This window comes from Leptodactylus fuscus, chromosome 5 (genome assembly GCF_031893055.1).
Source record: "Leptodactylus fuscus isolate aLepFus1 chromosome 5, aLepFus1.hap2, whole genome shotgun sequence".
Taxonomy (NCBI): domain Eukaryota; kingdom Metazoa; phylum Chordata; class Amphibia; order Anura; family Leptodactylidae; genus Leptodactylus; species Leptodactylus fuscus.
Window position 1 is genome coordinate 219,879,140 of NC_134269.1, and position 13,587 is coordinate 219,892,726.

Here is a 13,587-nt window from a genome sequence, read left to right on the forward strand (position 1 = left end):
GACTGGTGTATCTTCACTCTGAACAGTGCTAGTGACCTTTACACGCAGCTTTGGATGGGACAGGAGTATGAGGCCTGATGTAACTTCAATCTGTACTATTGCAGCCCGCTTTGGATGTGACTGTAGTATAAGACCTGACGTCACCACTCTGCAGCATGCTGGTGACACTTTGCACGCAGCTTTGGATGTGACTGTAGTATAAGACCTGACGTCACCACTCTGCAGCATGCTGGTGACACTTTGCACGCAGCTTTGAATGTGGCTGTAGTATAAGACCTGACGTCACCACTCTGCAGCATGCTGGTGACACTTTGCACGCAGCTTTGGATGTGACTGTAGTATAAGACATGATGTCACCACTCTGCAGCATGCTGGTGACACTTTGCACGCAGCTTTGGATGTGACTGTAGTATAAGACCTGACGTCACCACTCTGCAGCATGCTGGTGACACTTTGCACGCAGCTTTGGATGTGACTGTAGTATAAGACATGATGTCACCACTCTGCAGCATGCTGGTGACACTTTGCACGCAGCTTTGGATGTGACTGTAGTATAAGACCTGACGTCACCACTCTGCAGCATGCTGGTGACACTTTGCACGCAGCTTTGGATGTGACTGTAGTATAAGACATGATGTCACCACTCTGCAGCATGCTGGTGACACTTTGCACGCAGCTTTGGATGTGACTGTAGTATAAGACCTGACGTCACCGCTCTGCAGCATGCTGGTGACACTTTGCACGCAGCTTTGGATGTGACTGTAGTATAAGACCTGACGTCACCGCTCTGCAGCATGCTGGTGACACTTTGCACGCAGCTTTGGATGTGACTGTAGTATAAGACCTGACGTCACCACTCTGCAGCATGCTGGTGACACTTTGCACGCAGCTTTGGATGTGGCTGGAGGATCAGTTGCTCAGTCTTACACATAGAAGTGATCCAGAACTCTCTTCTGCTGTGACCTTTGTCACCAGTCCGTGGTGTCGCTCCCAGTAACCGGTTTTCCATTCGCCCGCGGTGGCGGCTGCGGCTGTCACTGCCGGAGATCTGATAATCTCTCGCTGTGTGACGTGTGGAGCAGTAACCTGAGCGAGGGGACCCGATGACAGATGAGTCTCCGAGACCAAGGCCGGGCAGGGGGGTGGGAGCCGAATACGAGAAATCTCCTCTAGTCACTACCCCAGAGAGAATCTGTCAGCGGGATTAACCGCAGCTCAGAGGATTGAGCCCATAAAACCCGCACAAAATGAGAAAAACCTCCCTAAGTGGATGTGCGGCGGGTTTAGTGCAAGCCCTGGATGAGCATTTTGTATCTTAAAGGGACGGTGCGCTTACTGGCTCAGTCAACTACAAACCTCAGCATGCCCCGACACCCCGGCCCCTGGATTCCTGAGCAGCAGCCATTGTGGGATCTAAGACAAGGGAGGCTGCAGCTCTGGAAGTGATTGGAGTGTGAGATTGTACGGCTGATATACGGTCCAGGCCTTGGGCTCTGCAGTCCTCCGAGGTCTCGCCCCTCACCCCCTTTAGGTTTCTCAGAAAGGTATCTGGGCCTTAGATGGATTAGCTGAATTGTGAACACATGTCCTGTAATGACATCACGTGGCCACCGGGAAATGTACAGTGTAAACAGAGCGCAGGGGAGGTATGCAGCGCCCCCCCCTGACACCGCGCCTGATGTTATAGGGTCACGTCTGTGGCAGCTGGACTGCGAGGGTTAATTGTGCTACCTCTATGGGACTGGCTCTGCAACAGTCCTCGCTTCACTTCTGTAGGGTCAGTTACATAGGGGGTAATTGGGTGACCTTTATTGGGGTAGTTGCACAATCTGTCCCCTGTAAGGGTTTATATCCTGCTGTTCTATAGGGTCAGTCCCACAAGGGTTAACCTGATTCCCTTCTATACGATCTGTTATTGAGTGGATTCCATGCTCTGTAGATGATGGGGCTCACGTCCCGGTGTCTCCTCTGTAGATGATGGGGCTCACGTCCCGGTGTCTCCTCTGTAGATGATGGGGCTCACGTCCCGGTGTCTCCTCTGTAGATGATGGGGCTCACGTCCCGGTGTCTCCTCTGTAGATGATGGGGCTCACGTCCCGGTGTATCCCCTGTAGATGATGGGGCTCACGTCCCGGTGTCTCCTCTGTAGATGATGGGGCTCACGTCCCGGTGTCTCCTCTGCAGATGATGGGGCTCACGTCCCGGTCTCCTCTGCAGATGATGGGGCTCACGTCCCGGTGTATCCCCTGTAGATGATGGGGCTCACGTCCGTGTCTCCTCTGTAGATGATGGGGCTCACGTCCCGGTGTCTCCTCTGTAGATGATGGGGCTCACGTCCCGGTGTCTCCTCTGTAGATGATGGGGCTCACGTCCCGGTGTCTCCTCTGTAGATGATGGGGCTCACGTCCCGGTGTCTCCTCTGTAGATGATGGGGCTCACGTCCCGGTGTCTCCTCTGTAGATGATGGGGCTCACGTCCCGGTGTCTCCTCTGTAGATGATGGGGCTCACGTCCCGGTGTCTCCTCTGTAGATGATGGGGCTCACGTCCCGGTGTCTCCTCTGTAGATGATGGGGCTCACGTCCCGGTCTCCTCTGTAGATGATGGGGCTCACGTCCCGGTCTCCTCTGTAGATGATGGGGCTCACGTCCTGGTCTCCTCTTCAGATGATGGGGCTCACGTCCCGGTCTCCTCTGTAGATGATGGGGCTCACGTCCCGGTCTCCTCTGCAGATTATGGGGCTCACGTCCCGGTCTCCTCTGCAGATGATGGGGGTGATATTCCGTATAATCCGCGGCTCCGCTGGGTGAGATTATCTGAGAATTCCTTCTAGACATATAAGACGCCTTTATGATGTGACGGCCGATGTCTATAAGCTGCGGCTTCCAGTATTATCCCTGTGCTGTCCTGGTGGTGTCTTACCTATAGACACCCTGTATAACATTCAGTGCCTGGGAAAGCTGGGTGTTGAGCCTTTTGGCCATTACACAGTCTAAATATAGTTGATAGAATAAATCACAGCCACCCAGCTTTCCCAGTATCAGATACAATCTCCCCTCTTGGTAGTATACTCCAGAGATAAGCGGTGCTGGGAGGCTCTGCGGCTGCTGATCTCCAGTCCTATAGGTCTATTTTCCTTCCTCTGCATTATCTATGTGGGACGTGGATCTGCTCTGTGTATTATCCCCTGGAGGGGTCAGACTATCCCACCCCCCCAGTATAACAGGGTTGTCTGTGCTGACTCATGAAACCTTTATAGAGGCCTGGACATAGATGAAGACGTCTGGAAGGATCCTTCAGTGGTTAACCCTTCCTTGCCTGTGTTGGGTGGAGAATCTTGGCCTCCTAATTTCTGTTCTCGTCCCCACAAGCTCCTCCTGGCAGCAGATACTTGTAGTGAGGACCAGTCGTGAAGTTGAACCTCTTGTCCCACAGTGAAGAATATTGGGGCTTATCCAGCTTTCCCAGAAGCTGATAACTCTGTGGATTTGACAGATGAGCTTATAATGTGGAAAAGATGACGGGCGGAATTTGATTTTGGACAGTTTTTTTTGGCCCCAGTCTGTAATATCTGCAGGAACCCGACGTGCTCCAGATAACATAATGTCAGGCTGACGCCCCAGTACGCAACGTGTAGGGGCCCCATTAACTGGGCCCTGGGGATTCCTGGCCGGACGCTGACTGGGTACCCTCTGCCCTTGCCCAAATATGCGGTCCTTATAATCAGGCTAGTCAGGGGGATCCGGTTACACAGACCCCCTCCCCACAAACACACCCGCCACTGCTGATATTCCCTTACAAAGGCGTGGATGGTATTTTATGTGATAGGAGGAATTTCACCTTCTGACCCCCCCAGGGCTGCGCAGGACATCGGAAAATCTGTACTGGGGATTATCCAAAAACAGAATCGCCAAAAGATAAAGGGTCTGCGAGGGTATCCTGTGCTTGTAAAGTAGGTCCTGACATGGCTGGTAACAGATAGTAATAGATTGTATTCCCCTGTCCTACAGTCGTCCTCTCCTCTCCTGACATGGCAGATAACAGATAGTAATAGATTGTATTCCCCTGTCCTACAGTCGTCCTCTCCTCTCCTGACATGGCTGATAACAGATAGTAATAGATTGTATTCCCCTGTCCTACAGTCGGCCTCTCCTCTCCTGACATGGCTGATAACAGATAGTAATAGATTGTATTCCCCTGTCCTACAGTCGTCCTCTCCTCTCCTGACATGGCAGATAACAGATAGTAATAGATTGTATTCCCCTGTCCTACAATCGGCCTCTCCTCTCCTGACATGGCTGATAACAGAGAGTAATAGATTGTATTCCCCTGTCCTACAGTCGTCCTCTCCTGACATGGCAGATAACAGATAGTAATAGATTGTATTCCCCTGTCCTACAGTTGGCCTCTCCTCTCCTGACATGGCTGATAACAGATAGTAATAGATTGTATTCTCCTGTCCTACAGTCGTCCTCTCCTGACATGGCAGATAACAGATAGTAATAGATTGTATTCCCCTGTCCTACAGTTGGCCTCTCCTCTCCTGACATGGCTGATAACAGATAGTAATAGATTGTATTCTCCTGTCCTACAGTCGTCCTCTCCTGACATGGCAGATAACAGATAGTAATAGATTGTATTCTCCTGTCCTACAGTCGGCCTCTCCTCTCCTGACATGGCTGATAACAGATAGTAATAGATTGTATTCTCCTGTCCTACAGTCGTCCTCTCCTGACATGGCAGATAACAGATAGTAATAGATTGTATTCTCCTGTCCTACAGTCGGCCTCTCCTCTCCTGACATGGCTGATAACACATAGTAATAGATTGTATTCCTCTGTCCTACAGTCGGCCTCTCCTCTCCTGACATGGCTGATAACAGATAGTAATAGATTGTATTCTCCTGTCCTACAGTCGGCCTCTCCTGATATGGCTGATAACAGATAGTAATAGATTGTATTCCCCTGTCCTACAGTCGGCCTCTCCTCTCCTGACATGGCTGATAACAGATAGTAATAGATTGTATTCCCCTGTCCTACAGTCGGCCTCTCCTCTCCTGATATGGCTGATAACAGATAGTAATAGATTGTATTCCCCTGTCCTACAGTCGGCCTCTCCTCTCCTGACATGGCTGATAACAGATAGTAATAGATTGTATTCTCCTGTCCTACAGTCGGCCTCTCCTCTCCTGACATGGCTGATAACAGATAGTAATAGATTGTATTCTCCTGTCCTACAGTCGGCCTCTCCTCTCCTGACATGGCTGATAACAGATAGTAATAGATTGTATTCTCCTGTCCTACAGTCGGCCTCTCCTCTCCTGACATGGCTGATAACACATAGTAATAGATTGTATTCCTCTGTCCTACAGTCGGCCTCTCCTCTCCTGACATGGCTGATAACAGATAGTAATAGATTGTATTCCCCTGTCCTACAGTCGGCCTCTCCTGATATGGCTGATAACAGATAGTAATAGATTGTACTCCCCTGTCCTACAGTCGGCCACTCCTGACATGACTGATAACAGATAGTAATAGATTGTATTCCCCTGTCCTACAGTCGGCCTCTCCTCTCCTGACATGGCTGATAACAGATAGTAATAGATTGTATTCCCCTGTCCTACAGTCGGCCTCTCCCCTCCTGACATGGCTGATAACAGATAGTAATAGATTGTATTCTCCTGTCCTACAGTCGGCCTCTCCTGATATGGCTGATAACAGATAGTAATAGATTGTATTCTCCTGTCCTACAGTCGGCCTCTCCTCTCCTGACATGGCTGATAACAGATAGTAATAGATTGTACTCCCCTGTCCTACAGTCGGCCTCTCCTCTCCTGACATGGCTGATAACAGATAGTAATAGATTGTATTCCCCTGTCCTACAGTCGGCCACTCCTGACATGACTGATAACAGATAGTAATAGATTGTATTCCCCTGTCCTACAGTCGGCCTCTCCTCTCCTGACATGGCTGATAACAGATAGTAATAGATTGTATTCCCCTGTCCTATAGTCGGCCTCTCCTGACATGGCTGATAACAGGGAGCAGTAGACCTCAGGTGGAGTGCCCCTTTAAGCAGTCTTGTGCATCTCAGGCCTGAACTTTTTGGGGAACTAAAAGTGAAGAAAGTTTTGTCATTTCCAAGCAGAAGTTGGTTAAAAATGAAGTTTTGGCTCTTTGTGAGGTCACGAGTTTCTCCTTCGCAGAATACACAGGGCTAAAAGGTCGGACTACAACCCCCAGCATACGAGGGCAGTCACTCAGTCCTCACTTCTAAAACTTCATGTAATGTATTTATAGGGGCGCCCCACTATGAGCTATAGGTCTTGTAGGTTTCTCATTGCTGTGACCATCAATGATCTGCTGGAATCTGTGTGAGAGCCTTGCGGCTGTTTCTCTGTAGCACTCCTGCAGGTGAAATGAAGTATTGCACACATGTCATTGAAATCAATGGGTTGAGATACACCTAGGTCCTCCAGAGTAAGAATTGTACTTGGTAGTTGCCCCCCTCACGTTGCCCTATAATGATTCATCTGGCGCCCCCTGTATGAGCCGACTGAGTGCTGCCTCTCTAGAGCATCTATATGAATGACTGCTGTGTAATACTGCATGTCACCAGTAGTGGCCACTGCAGGGAGGCTGCTCTGCTGCTGGTTGTCCTGGGAGCGATCAGCTGATCACTTTGGGGTCTTCGTTATGTAACAGATAATTTTTTGGTAATCTGGACAATCTCTGATCGTGGTGTTATCCTCTAGTCACATCCAAAGCTGCCTTCACAAAATGTGGTGTTCTGGTTCACTGTGTGATACGTAGCCTGTTGTACCAGAGGGAGCGCTGTCCTTTCTCCCCTGCTCACCCTCCGAGGGCCATTTAGGATCCCTTTAAGACGTGCAGCCTCTGGGGTGGCCGGTGATATCCCCGCGCACAGCTCACATCCGATTCTGCAGAACAGGAAGCCCCATTGTCAGGACGCAGCAGGAAGTGGCACATAAGGCGGCGCGCAGCGCTGATCGGCGGATGTGGTGATTACCAAAGACACTTCACAACCTTTTGTCTAAATTTAGGCAAGTTTGTGATTTCTTATGTCATGTGAGTCGCCTCGGCAGGTCGGGGGTCGGCACAGCGGCCCCCAAAATATCAGAGAATGTGAAACTCCTATGAGGTGTAGTGATGTGCGATCGCCTAATGCTTCCCCCGCTCTGCTCTCCCCGCCTGACCATTGGGGGTCTTTAGTGAATTCTGCCCCGTTTTCTCGCCCCTTTAAGGCAAAGTGATGGCACTGGGTTAGATATAACTCTGTGACCTCTGACCTCTGAGAATGGAGGGGCCTGTGATATGGTGACTGTATAAGAGGAGAGCCCAAAGATGCCGAATTCTTCAGGGTGAGAACACGCCGCCCCCCGCAGTCCTATCATCGCCCGCTTGCTCCCGTTCTCGCTCTCTCTGACCTCTCGTTAGCTTGAAGGATCGGCTGCTGCAGGGGGGGAGGGGGTGGTTACATTGTAGACGACCCTGTGACCTGCACTCCCTGTGTTCTGGGGTGATACATTGTATCATCTGGGGTTATTGGGGGTCACATGACCAGGTGGACTGTAGGTCCTGCACCTATATATATGTATACACTGTGTATATACTGTCCTGCACCTCCAGGGAGGCGTATACACTGTATATATACTGTCCTGCACCTCCGGGGATGTGTATACACTGTATATATACTGTCCTGCACCTCCGGGGATGCGTATACACTGTGTATATACTGTCCTGCACCTAAGGGAGGGCGTATACACTGTGTATATACTGTCCTGCACCTCCGGGGATGTGTATACACTGTATATATACTGTCCTGCACCTCCGGGGATGCGTATACACTGTGTATATACTGTCCTGCACCTAAGGGAGGGCGTATACACTGTGTATATACTGTCCTGCACCTCCGGGGATGTGTATACACTGTATATATACTGTCCTGCACCTCCAGGGATGCGTATACACTGTGTATATACTGTCCTGCACCTCCGGGGATGTGTATACACTGTATATATACTGTCCTGCACCTCCAGGGAGGTGTATACACTGTATATATACTGTCCTGCACCTCCAGGGAGGCGTATACACTGTATATATACTGTCCTGCACCTCCGGGGAGGCGTATACACTGTATATATACTGTCCTGCACCTCCGGGGAGGCGTATACACTGTATATATACTGTCCTGCACCTCCAGGGAGGCGTATACACTGTATATATACTGTCCTGCACCTCCGGGGAGGCGTATACACTGTATATATACTGTCCTGCACCTCCAGGGAGGCGTATACACTGTATATATACTGTCCTGCACCTCCAGGGAGGCGTATACACTGTATATATACTGTCCTGCACCTCCGGGGATGCGTATACACTATATATATACTGTCCTGCTCCTCCAGGGAGGCGTATACACTGTATATATACTGTATACATCTGCGGCCCTGAATCTTTCCGGATGCGTCCGATGAGTTAGGGATCCGTTCACATTAATCCGCAGGGGAAACGTCGGCTAATCCCATAATCCCGCTCCATTGTTCTCGTCCGGCGGTCACAGATTTCGTTTTCTTAGGACGCAGAGCGCGCGCTCCTCACCCCTGAGACGGTCACAATGGGATTCCTGTCACTGTGGTCATCCAGCTTTCCCAGATTCCTGAATGGTGATTGTACTTGTTAGAAAGGTGATGGCCCCTGGTGGTCGCCCCTCAGTCCCAGACATGGTAAACTATTGGGAGGGTTTCCCTTTAAGTATGTGCCCCGCCCCCTCACCTTGCCTTGTTGTCCCGGCGCTGTTATCATGGCCCAGAATGTTCCTGCTTGCGATTTGCGAGTAAACAGGCGATTGTCCGGCCGCCTCCGAGCAGGGGAACGCCACAATCCGGCCCAGGGGTTTCCATGGCTTTCTATTGTCCAGGACTTTGCATCCATTATTGAGCCGGGCTTGTGCTTATATACTCTCCCTGGTTATATACATTAGTCAGTGACCGTGCGGGCAGGCATTCTGCGCCTTGTACAGCGGCCCGGCCAGTCTGCCCTGACTACTCTGCACGTGGTTATAAGAACAGGACATGTGGCATACCCCCGAGTAAACAGTGCCACCCTGGTCTGTGGCAGGATCTGGTACTGCAGCTCAGCCTTGTTTATAAGATTATGGTAGGACCTTGTGCCCCATCACTATGTAAGAGAGGTGTACAATACACCAGGGACCCCCAAAGACTTCTAGAGAGGGGTCAGTAGTGCCCCTAATCTCCAATACAGAATGCAGCCTCCTCCATTCACATCTAAAGCTGCACTCCGTTGTGATGTCCTCTCCATTCACACCTAAAGCTGAATTCTGTTGTGATATCCTCTCCGTTCACACCTAAAGCTGCGTTCCGTTGTGATGTCCTCTCCATTCACACCTAAAGCTGCACTCTGTTGTGATGTCCGCTCCATTCACACCTAAAGCTGTACTCTGTTGTGATGTCCTCTCCATTCACATCTAAAGCTGTACTCCGTTGTGATGTCCTCTCCATTCACACCTAAAGCTGCACTCTGTTGTGATGTCCTCTCCATTCACACCTAAAGCTGCACTCCGTTGTGATGTCCACTCCATTCACACCTAAAGCTGCACTCCGTTGTGCTGTCCTCTCCATTCACACCTAAAGCTGCACTCCGTTGTGCTGTCCTCTCCATTCACACCTAAAGCTGCACTCCGTTGTGATGTCCTCTCCATTCACACCTAAAGCTGCACTCCGTTGTGATGTCCGCTCCATTCACACCTAAAGCTGCACTCCGTTGTGCTGTCCTCTCCATTCACACCTAAAGCTGCACTCCGTTGTGATGTCCGCTCCATTCACACCTAAAGCTGCACTCTGTTGTGATGTCCTCTCCATTCACACCTAAAGCTGCACTCTGTTGTGCTGTCCTCTCCATTCACACTTAAAGCTGCACTCCGTTGTGCTGTCCTCTCCATTCACACCTAAAGCTGCACTCCGTTGTGCTGTCCTCTCCATTCACACCTAAAGCTGCACTCCGTTGTGCTGTCCTCTCCATTCACACCTAAAGCTGCACTCCGTTGTGCTGTCCTCTCCATTCACACCTAAAGCTGCACTCTGTTGTGCTGTCCTCTCCATTCACATCTTCTTTGTGCGATCCCTTCTCTGTTCACATGTAAAGCTGCGTTCAGGCTATTGATTGGTCGCTGTGCATTGTGGGAGCCGCTCTGCTCTCAGACAATGGGGAGGGGTTTAGGTTTTTTGGTCGGTTTCTAGGGGCGAGTTGAATTTTTGACTGTCTGTGAGTGGAAGAAACATTGAAATTTCCGAAATTGTCTCCTAAATAACTTGTGGCGCTTGTTTTGAATGTAACGGGGCGGCCGTTGTGCTTTGTTGTTTTTGGATCCTGTGATCTGCTCCTCCCCGATGCAGCGGGCGCTCTGTTTATTGCTGGAGCTCAGGATGTCCGGCACACACTGCGCTGCACACAATGGCCTCTCCTGGCGTCTGGCCACGGCCGCCGAGCACCTGATCCAGCCGCAGCCTCGCTCTTCTCTCACACCAAAAAAATTTGTAAATAAGATTTCTGATTTTTGTGTGCGGCTGCGCTGAGGCCGGACGCTCCGTTACACGTCTGTCATGGCGTCGGGTAAATTCCACAGGAGATTAGAGGCCATTATTAGTAGATGACTGTAATTAAAGTCATTACACAATGGCGATACTTAAATGATGCGGGCGGACCGGAACGGAGACATTTTTGTTTGGTTTTTTTTTTCAATTTTTTTTTTTTTTTTTTGCTGGCATATATATATATATTTTTTATTTAATGTTTTTATAATTTTTTTTTACATTTTTATATATTTTTGCTTTGCCTTTTTATGTAATGTTTTTTATTTTTTACTTACCGTATGCAATTTGTATTTTTTTTTATAGATTTTATTTTTTCTTTATATTTATGCAATGTGGTTTTTTTCTTTAATTTTATGTTCATTTTTAGGTTTGCATTTTTGTATAATTTTTTTTGCACTTACAAATGTACTTTTTTGTATATTTTTTTACCTTTCACTTTTTTTTTTTTTTTTATACTTAATGTAGTTTTTTGGGGTTTTTTTTGTATGCTTTTTGTATTTTTTTAAATAGATATTTTTGCCTCCACATGGGCGGAGACCTGTTATACTTGACCTCGGGTTTTTCTAGTCTCTGCTTGCTGGCCCTGTATCCATCCCTCTGGCCTGAGAGTATATAGGTCCGGCCATGGTTCGGGCTCTCCTGCCACTTCTCCTCTTCACACTTTACTTGACAGTCACCGCTTATCTCTTATGCTGTAGTTACCTATAAAGCTGCATTCTCAGATTCCACCCCCCCCCCTCCTTGCACTTGTTTGCTGCCTTCTATAGGACTGAGCCTTGCAGGAGAACTCGGCTAATACTGTAAGGGAGCAGAATGGTGACTGCAGCTCTGGATGTGAGTAGAGTAGAGGTTTTGCTAGGACTTGGTTGCGGCTGATGTGACCCCTGCAGAGCGTAGGTGGGGCGCTGTGCGTCTCTTGTGCAGGTACTCGGTTTCCTCTGGTTTTCAGATGTCTGGGTTTGGCTGAGGTGTTAATGGCAACGCTCTGCTAACCCGCCATGTCTGCGCAGCGGCGGCGGGGACACTTACCGGCAGTATACGGGTTATGTTCTCTGGACAAGGCAGCAGTTTGTGCTCCAGAGCAGCCGCTCCTGCTAATACTAGGAATAGCTCACCCGCCATCATACTGCTGATACCTTACCCCGCACACCCTGAAGACACAGAAAATGGGAAGAATTCACTGGAAATAAGTGTATCAGTATCACAAATACAGACATGTACACGTGTACAACACAGCCACATGTATGTGCAGACGTATCATGCACCTATGTACTATCTTATATCGTATACACACACATACACTCGTGTGCACTCCCGGGGACACTAGGTGTGACTACACGGATGGGTTACACATGTATTACACACCTAGACACGTATGCACACTGACACATACAGACACTCGCACACTCGTGTGCACTCCCGGGGATGGGTTACACATGTATTACGCACCTATACACGTGTGCACACTGACACATACAGACACTCGTGTGCACTCCCAGGGACACCAGGCGTGACTACACGGATGGCTTACACATGTATTACGCACCTATACATGTATGCACACTCACACATACATTCTCACACTTATGTGCACTCCCGGGGCACCTATTATGCACCTATACACGTATGCACACTGACACATACAGACACACGCACACTCGTGTGCACTCCCAGGGACACCAGGCGTGACTACACGGATGGCTTACACATGGCACACGGCTGCTGCGGCTTCTTAGAAATGAGCCCTCCTGAGTTCCTAGAATACGAAGCCTCTGACACCCACATCTGTGATGTTCTGAGGTCTGATGTCCTCCGGGGGGCGCTGTGGTCTCGGCACCAGGACCTGAGGCCTCCTCTAATTTCTTATATATCAGCAGTAAATCAATGGGAGTCAGTTCTGACTCGCTTGAATATGGGTTGGGGTCTCGGCACCAAAAGACCCTCATTGCGGCCACTGTCTTATAGGGTGAGATTAATTTGCATTACACCCTTTGCTATTGGTTTCGGTGTCAGTCTTTACCGTAGTTGGAGTTCTATTCCGTAGTCCAGACGATCCATATTCCCTTATGGTCCTGAGCTATGGGGTCACATTTTGGTGTTTTGCGTTTCCGGGTCCTGCGATCCTACACATTGACTCTCTGCCTTTGGTCAGGATCCGACTACACAGGGATACATGTGCTGTGCAGAGTTCAGTCGGCAGGTCCCCCCCCCCCCCCCACTATTTATTCTTTGTAAGTTGCATTTCTGCAATATTCTGGTAGAGAATTTTCCTCCTAGATACGGCGGAGTCTCGGCAGGTTTGGGCTTGAGCACCTGAGGAGGAGCGAGCTGTGTGTGAACGTCCTTCAGCGCTGATGGCGGCCGCCGGGTAATCTTAGATCACAGCCGTGTAATGGCTTCTATTTCTGTCCTGCCCAGCGCGGCCGGCGTTACGTGTCATGGAGCCGGCAGATTCTGTGAAATGACATCAGCACATCTTCAGGGAAAGAGATTAGAGCTTAAAATGTGGACAAGGGAGGCGCGGGGTCATCCTGAGCGGGCGGGGGCTGTGGCAGGGGATAGGCTGGTGAGTGTGGGGGCAGGGGCTAGGCGGATAAGTTTGGGGGCTATGGCAGGGGTCATCCTGAGCGGGCGGGGGCTGTGGCAGGGGATAGGCTGGTGAGTGTGGGGGCTATGGCAGGGGCTAGGCTGGTGAGTGTGGGGGCTATGGCAGGGGCTAGGCTGGTGAGTGTGGGGGCAGGGGCTAGGCAGACGAGTCTGGGGGCTATGGCAGAGGTCATCCTGAGCGGGCGGGGGCTGTGGCAGGGGTTAGGCTGGTGAGTGTGGGGGCAGGGGATAGGTGGATAAGTCTAGGGGCTATGGCAGGGGCTAGGAGGACGAGTCTGGGGGCTATGGAAGGGGTGGCGGGGAAGTCTGGGGGCTATGGCAGAGGTTAGGCTGGTGAGTGTGGGGGCTG

At 50.1% G+C, this 13,587-nt stretch overlaps 1 protein-coding gene across 4 annotated transcripts in view; it reads left to right on the top strand.

Annotated features, from left to right (window-relative positions):
* Positions 1-13,587, top strand: part of WNK1 (WNK lysine deficient protein kinase 1) — a 68,418-nt gene that overhangs the window by 11,420 nt on the left and 43,411 nt on the right. The gene's annotated exons all lie outside the window — the stretch shown is intronic.